Below are 10,699 nucleotides of genomic sequence, written 5' to 3' on the forward strand. Positions count from 1 at the left end.
AAGCAAAAGATTGCAATTTGCAAGGCGTTTGTCTGTTTAACATTAGAGATGTAACGATAACTTGCCAACAAATATCGGCAAATAGGCAGGTGGAGGGTGGATAACTAACCACATCTTACCTTCAACAAACGTCTCCCTCTGACTTTTCACACTTCTAAAAGTCAGAAAGACAAACTTTCTTCAGTTAAAGAAAGCTACTTTTACCGGTATTACCGGTAAAGTTTAAAACTTTAATCACTTAAGAGTTAAGAGTGTACAAATTGTACTACTAGTCTTCTCAGATTTATCATTATCACTAATCACTCTCCTTAACTCTCTCTGTAATGATCAGTTGGTACATTTATGGTAAACTCTTTTGTTTGGTTTTAGAGGACCATTTAAACGCGAATAAGGTTTAACTTAGTGATAAAAGTTCCGGATTATGATGATCAATGATAATAATGTTATGAGATTACAAGCGACGTTAGAATCCCGCTGTGTTTCATATAATATAACCAGCGTATCTGCGTATATAATTAGAATATGAACGTTCGATCAATAATAATCAAGTATATAATACATCATTGATCATACAACTTGCTGTTTTTTCTGTGGGTTGTTCACGTCATTAGTTAAACAGAACAGCAAGTGAATAATTGCCCATAGTGTGAGCTCAGTGTAGTATCATGTATGCGTCATAATTGTGTGCCTAGGCCTGCCTGCATGACTCATGAGGCAGCAATGCAGCATGCTGCAGTTCACATACTGACATAAGTACTAGCTCCAACTCCCAAGTGACATACTAGAAATTAGGATTTTTTGACCTAAAATATCTTTGATTCTTATGTTTTGCGAGAAATTGCCTTAGAGCAAGAATATCGGTAGTCTGGAGCACCGAGTCTCAGCGCAGACTTTGGTGAGTCTGCCTCCAGACTACCGATATTTGGACTAAATGGAATGATGAGTCTAGAAATGAGTTTTGGTTTCCCATACTCAATCTCAGACTTGGTTGTGGGCTTTTGGTAGAATAAATATTATCTAAAATAATATGTTCAACTTTTGGTAGAGAGTCTGGAGTGAGTCTAAGGGATAAAGTGTAAAACTGGAATGAACCTGAAGTGAGTCTGAAGAATAAAAAGTAGATAAAAATTAGTGGCACAGTCCGAAGGTTGGGTTTGGGTCTGAGGGACAGGCTCGGCCCTGAGCATTGTTTGAAGGGGAAAGGGACAAGGGCCCAAGGCTAAAAGGGCCCAATCCTAAAAAAAAAATTGAAAAAAAAACGTAATTAATGACCCAAATCGCGCGTACGTTTCTTCAGACCTTCAATCCCCAAACTGAAACAAACTCTTCGACTTTCTTCCGTTCTACTTCTTTACTCCTTCTCTCTCTCCTTCCAAGATTCATTAAATTCTTCTTTAATTTTCAAAATTGTCTCTAATCTCCATTAGACTCATTGAAATTTTTTCATTTTTCCCCAAAAAATTAGCTGTTAAATTTACCTTAAATATGGCAATAAGAATTTTTTTTCTACAATTTAAATAGGGAAGATTTGGATTTCTATAATGCAATACTCATACGATTTAGTCTAAATCAAGTGAAATTATTAAGATTTTATGAAATTAAGAATAAGAGTAAGGTTTTAGGGACACTTTTCGATTCTAATTTGGCTCAGTTTAAGTTATGATTTTCTGATTCGATACTGACGCAGTGACGCCTCGTCGTCGGTGGTTGCTGCTTTGCCGGCATGCCGCCTGCCGGAGCCCGGATCCCATCGCAGTCTTCGATTGTTGCTGCCGCTTGCGGCCTACTGTCCTGGCACCTGCTTGTTGTCTTGCGGCTGCTTTGGCCTCTATTCGTGCTGCTGCCCCGCTGCCGGCCTGCCGTGCCGTCTTCCGGTGGTTTCAAGGTATTGTTGTTCTTTTCTCTTGTCTGTAGTACGGTTTTAGTATTCTCAATTCTGTTAAACTGATTGTTAATTTCTTTATTTGTCAATTTGCATTCGCTTGAACAACCGGTTTATTTCATAGAATTACTATCAAATTTTTTTATTTTGTTTTATTATAATTTGTATTTTTTAAAGGGGTCCCAATCTACCATTTTGCCTAGGACCCCAAAAAGATCAGGACCGGGCGTGCTGAGGGATAAACTCACCTCTATAAAAATTTGTTATCTTAAACTATCTTACAAGTTGAAGATAAGTAGTCTTTAATCTCGCCTCATCTTTCATCTTACCGTACCCTTCAAAAAAACATAAGAAAGAATTAACCCAGCCTAAGACTACATAGTATTCACTACAAATTAATATTGTTGTAAAAAGTCAACTAAATTAGTTGACAAAGTAATATAAAGTTGTATACTTGTATTTATTAGATTTAAAACACAAAACATAATTCCACGTTATAAAAGATACAACAAAAGAATCTAATTTGAAAGAGTTTACCTACTAGATTTTCCTTTTAATAGTTTTCCCTCCGAATTAGGGTTAGATTCGTCTGTATTAGTCATTATATATATGTACAAAATTAGAATAAAGAAACAATATTATCCCATACTATAATTTCTCAATTTGAGTTTGTTACTAATACACTAACTTTTTTCTTAAGAGCCATTTTTGGCTCATATAATGCAAATGAAAGGAAATAGTATTACGTAAATGATAAAATAATAAAATAATAGATAATAATAAAAATATTTAATAAAATAATAGACGATCATATAAGTATAATACGATATAATTATTGTGGTACTTTAATTAAAATTCTAATAATAACATAATCAACTAATAGTGATATCAATAATAAAATAATGGACAACAATACAAATGTTTATTGATCATTGACTATTTTGACCTTATTGAAACTTATTTGACTTGATTAGACCTAATTAGAACTTATTGTACCTGATTGTAACTTATTGGACCTTATTATACCTGATTGGAGGTTATTGCACCTGATTGGAACTTATTGGACCTTATTGGACCTTATTAGACCTGATTGGAACTTATTGTCCTGATTGGACCTAAACAGATCGAACTTATCTGAATTGAACTTGTTGGACCTGGAACTTAATTTATTAAGGTGAAGAGAACGCACCCTAAGGAGGAGAATCTCAATCAACAAGGAAACTTTCAAAGAATGAAAACTGGGTATTTATACCAGTAAACAAATATATCGTTTAAGTTCCAATCAGATCAATAAGTTTCAATCAATTTCGATAAGTTTCAATCAGGTCCAATAAGTTGAATTATGTCCAATTTTTGGTCCAATAAGTTTTCTTTTTTTTGGTAAATCAAGCATCATAAATTAAAAGAGTTCATTACAATCCTCAATATATTGAGTTCTACAATAACTAGGGGGGTTGTGGAAAACCCTTGTTACATTAAAAACCATATCAGTGGTTCTACCTAGCTTGGCTAAACCATCTGCCAAGTGATTACAATTCCTCTCGCAGTACTGAAGCTTGACATCATGGAGCTCCTTCATCAATTCCCTGCAGATGTTCACAACAACATGATATTTTTCATTATTAGTCTCACCAAGGATAAGTTTCACTGCATTCTTACAATCCGAGAATATCACCCCCTTTTTTCCGTGAGTGCTTTGTACCATTGTTAACCCCTCTTGAATGGCTAGAAGTTCAGCAGCAATGGCATCAATAGCATAGCTTTTCTTGGTAAACCCCCAAATCCAGGTTCCCCTATGAGTACGAGAGACCCCCCCCCCCAAGCCTACACATGTTTGAATATTTAAGAAAGAGGCATCCACATGAACAACAAAATCCCATAGAGAGTTAGCAAACATAGGAGTAGTATGACCCATACCCGGATTGACACTAGGGTTTCTAATACAAGCTTTCGCAAAGTCTATAGCACAACGAGTGGCCCGGTAAACTACTTGACTAGGAGACACAGGGTTAGAATTTTTAAACACACATTCATTTCTATCTTTCCAAATCTCGTAGCAAATATAGGGGAAGGTATCTCTCCACTTAAGCGTCGCAAACGTATGTTTACTATTAAGATTGTGATATAACCACGAAGTGAAAGGGAGGTCAAGTGAGGTATGAACTTCCATTTTTTCCCATATCTCAACAGAAAACCTACATTCTTGAAAGATGTGCGCAGCATTTTCAACCCCATCCTTGCACCGGGGGCACATAGGGGGTTGGGGAATAATTTGTCTGGTAGTAAGTAGGCTCATATGTGGGAGGCGGTCCCTCCAGACGAGCCACAAGAAGAACTTTATCCTTGGTTCCATAAACTCTTTCCAAATCCATGACATGTTCAAATGTTCATTATTGTTTGGGAGTTGGGCATTATAAGCTTGTGTAAGGGAAAAACCATTTGACGTAACAAATTTTGGAACTTGGAGGTCATTTTCATGCAAACTATGGGGGGGGTGGGACACTCAATATCCTATCCATAATACTTACAGGGAGACTTAAAGAGAGGTTTTGAAGGTTCCATTCCCCATCCACACATAAGTCAGCAACTCTAACCCTTCCTTCCTCATAAGTCAAGGGACCATAGATGAAACTCTTGATAGGCCCAATAGACAACCAGTTGTCATTCCAAAAGTCGATATCACACCCATTTCCCAAAATCCATTCCATATGGTCCTGGATAAGCTCCCACCCTTTCCCTATATTTTTCCAAACTACTGACCCATTTTTAAACTTAGTAACCTTCCCATTATGTAAATATTTAGAGTATATGCAATCCCGTGCTAGGGAAGGGCTTTCTTGGGCGAGCTTCCACCCCAGCTTAGCCAAGTAGGCAACATTCATAATCCTCTGACATCTAATTCCCAACCCTCCCTCATCTTTGGGTAGAAAGGTAGTTTCACGGTTCACAAGGTGAATCTTCTTTTTCCCCTTCTCCTCCCCCCACAGAAAGTTATTGCAAATTTTATCTAAGTCAGATAGGGTAGATACAGGAAGCATGGATGCCTGCATATAATAAGTCGGGATGGTAGAAAGGGTAGACGATATAAGGCATAACCTACCAGTTTTAGAGAGATAACTTATTTTCCAATTTGCTAGTCTATTTTTTACTTTATCCACAACAAATTGGACTTGGGACCGAGAGGGTCTCTTATGGGAGATAGGGAGGCCCAAATATAGCCCTAAATTTTCAGACTCAGATATGGTGAGGGTCTCCTAGAATAACTCCTTATATTCTGCCGGGGTGTTTTTTGAGAAAACAAGCTTACTTTTACTCTCATTTATCTTCTGACCCGAAGCGGCACAGAACTCCTCTAGCACCCTACGCACTGCGAACGCAGTGGACTCATCTACCCTCCCAAAAAGCAGCAGGTCATCCGCAAATAGCAAATGGGATACAGGAACTTTACGTTTCCCAACTCGAAACGGAAACCAACTCCCATCATCAGCTGCCCTTTGTATACCCTGTGAAAGTGCTTCAAGACAAATATTAAAGAGGTAAGGGGACATAGAGTCTCCCTGGCGGAGCCCTCTGGAGTGAAGGAAGGGTTCTGTTTTTGTCCCATTTACAAGGATAGTAGATGAAGCTTTCGAAACACAGTTCATAATAAGTTCAATGGAGGCCAGGTCGAGGTTATGGTAGCTAAGTTTAGTTCAGGTCAAGTCCAATAAATTCAGTTCAGGGTTATATAGATGAAAAGAACGCACCCTTCCCTCCAACTCATGAAAGATGATCATGTTTGGGTCAGTTAATTATCGAACCAAAATATACATATATATATTCACCCTTCTAGATTGAATTACCACATACTCTTTGATGAATATTCATGTTAAGATCGATCTTAATATTAACTTTTGAGTACATGATGCATGTTGATTGTTGAGCTAGCTAGCTGTCTTGTGGTTGTGCCCAATCAAGGACAAAGATCGATGTATGCGACACCTAGCTAATTAATTAACTCACGTCGATTTCGTTTTCATCCCATTGAAAATTTGATTTTTACATGCATATCTTTGTCAAACGATTAAATACTATATCCGTTATTATTTTTTTATCTCTAAAGAAGGAAAAAGAAAGGTGGAGAATATTAGTCTTTTATTATCAGCCGTCGAAAATAGCCCGAAACGCTTTGCGATGGCTCACACTGATCAGTTACACATGACGGGGAATGAATCGAGTTCAACCGTGGACGTCGGACGATCTAGAAATTAGGGGATGTGAGGAGTATTTTCAAAATTCTTCATCCATTCTTCAATGTTTTTGTCAAAAAGTAATTTAGACACGTATATATATTTAAAAACTCAAATTTTATGTTTATGTCCCATATGTTATTGTTTTGTTAGTTGATTGGTGTGCCATAGTAATAATATAATGATAACCAATAAAAAAAATTACTCCCTCCGTCCCATAATATAGTGCTTGTTTTTTTTTTCACGGTCTCCAAAACGTAACTTTGACCTTTAATATTTTCAATTCCTTATTAATAAAATATAAAAAGTTGATATTTATGAAACTACACATTGAGACAAATCTAACAAGATCCTACATGAATAAGTTTTTTTATATATACAAATGAGAATATTCGGTCAAAGATTTTAAAATTTGACCACCAAAAATGAAATAGGCACTATATTATGGGACGGAGGGAGTAGTACATTATGAATATACGAAATTGTGAAATATTTTTTTTTTTATTTTATACTTAGAGTTTAGAAGGGTAGTTCACTAAAAGTGGTAAGATATAACAATAAAGAAATCGATTTTTGTAACATAGGGGTTGTATCACGTATGCATGAAATCTAGAAAATAGTGTGAATGTGTGATAGGGAAAAAGTTATTTAAGAAGAAGGATCTAATACATCACATAAACAAAGTAGATAAGACTTTCACTCTAAATCACGATAAAGTTTTTGAGCTTAAAATTGATGGGTAAAAAAATTGTATTTTTGTTTTTGTTAGCTTCTCCTAGGCGAATGTAGCAAATTTACCCCCCCTGACTTTAATTGATTATCGAGGTAATTGCTATCTCAATATATCAATTAGACACTATTACTTTCACTAATTAAGTTAATGATGCATTGTAAAATTCTCACAAGACACAATGACATGAAACACTTTAACAATCTTAAAATAATTAGACAATTAAACCTTTGGAATATCTACGAAACTAATTAAATTAATCCAAATGTCGTAGTGTGTTTTCTCACGTTTTCCTAAGAGAATTTCACTGAAAATTGTAATTGAAACTAAATCTTTATAGTTGGTGAAAGTTTAATGAAATATTTGCCACACATTATGTTTTTCCTCGCTCATGTATTATTAGTAATTAAACGATCCAATAGTTGAAGAGCATTGATTATTTGATTTAGGCCTATCTATCGCTAGACATAAGAGTTAGTTGCAATTGATGTTGAAAATTTCATCTTTGGATGTTTTTTTTTGTTTGCACCCGGTTCACCCTTCGGGCTACATCCGGATCAAGGTCAAGTTCGGGGTGTTAGGTTCCATTCCTCTCCCAAGAGTGTTGCGGGGATTCGAACACGGGTCCGTCCTATCAAAACCAGTCTCCATCACCACTGGACCAACACTTACTTGGTTCATGCATGAATATCAACTATCAAGTATCGAAGTGTGGTTTAGGCCCTCGTTATCGTTAGTGTTAGTTAGGCGATTAACCACAACACCAACCTTTTGAAAGCGCAAATTATTTGGATTAATTTGTGGTGCAAATTTAATGTGCTTTTCATATTTCAAATCATGCCTGTCGTTTGTAATGTTCAAAACAAAGAAAGAATTGATATTACAACTATTCAAATTAATGAATAATGACATGTGACTTGAAAGTAATGTTTTGTGATCGAATTCTTTTCGAAAAGCAGAATTTTTCTACACCCTTGAACCTACTTTTAAATATGCGTGCGCTACTCATAATAATAACATTACAAAATAGAGTCAGTACCGAGCAAACACAAAATAAAATACATCTACTTACTAGTTACTACTACCCTTCTAAAAGTATGAGACGCAAAACTGTTCAAAAGAACAGTGATCTGAGTGGTAAATCTCTCAAATTTTACTGTAATTAAGAGTGAGTTTATCCGTCAGAATTAACTCCAAATTTCATATTGTGTCACATTAGATTTTTTACTACTTTATGATTTTATTCCCTTTCTTCTTGGATACGTGCTAATCTCACCCTTACCTATGAAACCCTAATCCCTAAAAAAATCTTTGCTTAAAATATTTATTTTAGGGAACAAATATTTTAATTACTTGAATAAATACTCAAAAATATGTGGTATCACATTTAGGCCTACGCATATGAAGCCCCATGGGATGATCTCAAGCCTATAATTGGACGGTTTGGTGGGCCAATGAAGTTGGGTGATTGGTGAGAAATGGTGGATTGTCGGCACCATGAACAAAGAGGGAGATGGGTGGTTGGAGGTGCAGGTGGGATGGGTGGAGAGAGAACAGAGACATAGTGGGGTGGTGGAGGTGGTGTAATGACTAATAATGGTCGGGAGTTGGCTGGAGATAAAGGATAGATAAAGAGTGTGGTGGTGGATGGGGATTGGATGGATAGAGAGGAGAAATAGGGGGTTAATGAGGCCAATTAAGGCGAACGTCTGTTAGTCATTAAGGTTATTTTGTGAACTTTTAGGAAATTGGGGGATATGGTGAATTTTGAAACTTAGAAGGGTAAATAATGCAAAAAAATATTTGTCAAAGGTATATGGTGAAAAAATCGTTAGAAAAAATAGTTTTAATACAAGCGGCTTGAATGATATGAATACGAAATAGTTAATACTCACTTACTAACAAGTACTCCCTCTGTTTTTTATTGTTCTCACTTAGAATCTTGACATTATTCATACTTAGAGAGAATCTTCTCAATTTTTTTCAATTTATAAGAAAAATGTAGTCATGTGGGGTCTTGTTTGATTCGTCTCAATTGGCACATTCGTTATAATTTTTACGAATATATAATAAAAGATATTTAAGTTCAAAGATCTCTATTATATAAGGGAAGGGGGGAGCAATGATGTCCTCTTTTGAAATGTCTATCTTGCACCCTTTCCCTTTCTAAATTACAAAAGGAATGTCAAAATCAAAATCGGCACTCAAAGAAAACTACCGAAAATTAATTTACAACACTCACTCACAAATCAATTAAAAGAAGAAACTTTACAAATTACTCATACAATTGAGAAAATCACGTTATAAAAATCACGCAAATCACGTAAATAAGCAGGAAACTTTATTCAAACTTAAAATTAAACTAAAACTAATAACCTAGAACGTCAATACATACAAAAACATTTACAAAAATTTACTTACAAATCATTATTTTCAAGAACCATTCACAATTAATGGTGAGTCATGATAAAAGATAGACGTGTATTTATAGTGAAAACAGAATTTAGAAGTTCGACAAGGAAAAAAATTATTTGCGTTTTTATAGTGTACATGTTTCCTATATATAATGAAACTTTTACATATATTTGGACCTATCTTTTCTATTATATAATAGCGATTAATTATCAAGGTAAAAAGGTTTATGTAAAATATCATTCAAGAATTAAAGTACAACATTTCTCTATTATATAAGGAGAGGGTGAGCTATGGTGTCCCCGAATGAAGAGACTATGTTACCCCTTTCCCATTCTAAATTACAAATTCACTACAAATCAAAGGGGGCTTCAAGCAAAAATACCAAAAATATAATTATAACAATTACTCACAAGCCAACTAAAATCATAAAATTGCATAATTTACGTTATACAAATCACTAAAATAAGGAACCTTTACAAAAACTTGAAAATTCACTTACAAACTACAACCTATGAAAAAATTGACTTGAAATCAAAGTGTCAACTTTCTTTACAATTTATGAAGTATTGTACTTATTTCAAAAATCAACTAAAAAATTATAATATTAGAAATCATAAATAAATTCAATAAAATTTCTATTTTGTTCATAGAATTATACTTCGTATGTCTAATGTTTAAATTTGACTCTTATGCCCAAGAAAATCGAGTTTTTTGCTTCGAGAAAAATTCAAGCACGCATCGCGTGCAAAAAATTCTAGTATGCATTAGGAGATGTGTACAGGAAAGTGAGAAATAATAAAAAAAACAGAGACATTAATAACTAATGGGAGAAAGAGTATATACTTAATAAAATCAACTATATTTCACACCTGCATTCCACAACTTTGATCAATATTTGAAAAAATGCATTAAGAAACATCATGACTTATATACGACCTTTATTTTTATTTTTTTGTTGCAACAAATGCTTTTTTGCACAAATATTATTTATTAAATTATTTATTTAAAAGTGAGTAATTTGGGGTGTTACACTAAATCGGGAAAGAGGGTGGAGAAGTGGGTGGTGATTATAGGTTGAAATTGGGGAGAAGACGGTTGTAACCGTGCAAACCAATAGTATTTTTTTGTGGGAGACGATCAAACTTCAAAAAAGATGAAAAACCCGAAACTGCGTTGAATTTTCGATCGCTGCTGTTTGGACAATAGGCGAAGGGGCTATGTGTACCATGAGGTGGTGTGTGGATGGAGCCTTTTTTTTTTTGGTATAATGAAAGTTAGGACACCTTTCTCTCAAGGGAGACTCTCAACGAATTAAGAAGAACTAATTTATTTAACAAAGGTTCCGTAAAAATATCCACGCCTACCGAAGCAACAGTGTGGATGGAGCCTATTTGTCTTGGCCCTTCACTTCTCTAATCTCACTTCTTCTTTTTTTTTTTTTTT

Source organism: Beta vulgaris, chromosome 3 (assembly GCF_026745355.1).
Source record: "Beta vulgaris subsp. vulgaris cultivar EL10 chromosome 3, EL10.2, whole genome shotgun sequence".
Classification (NCBI taxonomy): Eukaryota; Viridiplantae; Streptophyta; class Magnoliopsida; order Caryophyllales; family Amaranthaceae; genus Beta; species Beta vulgaris.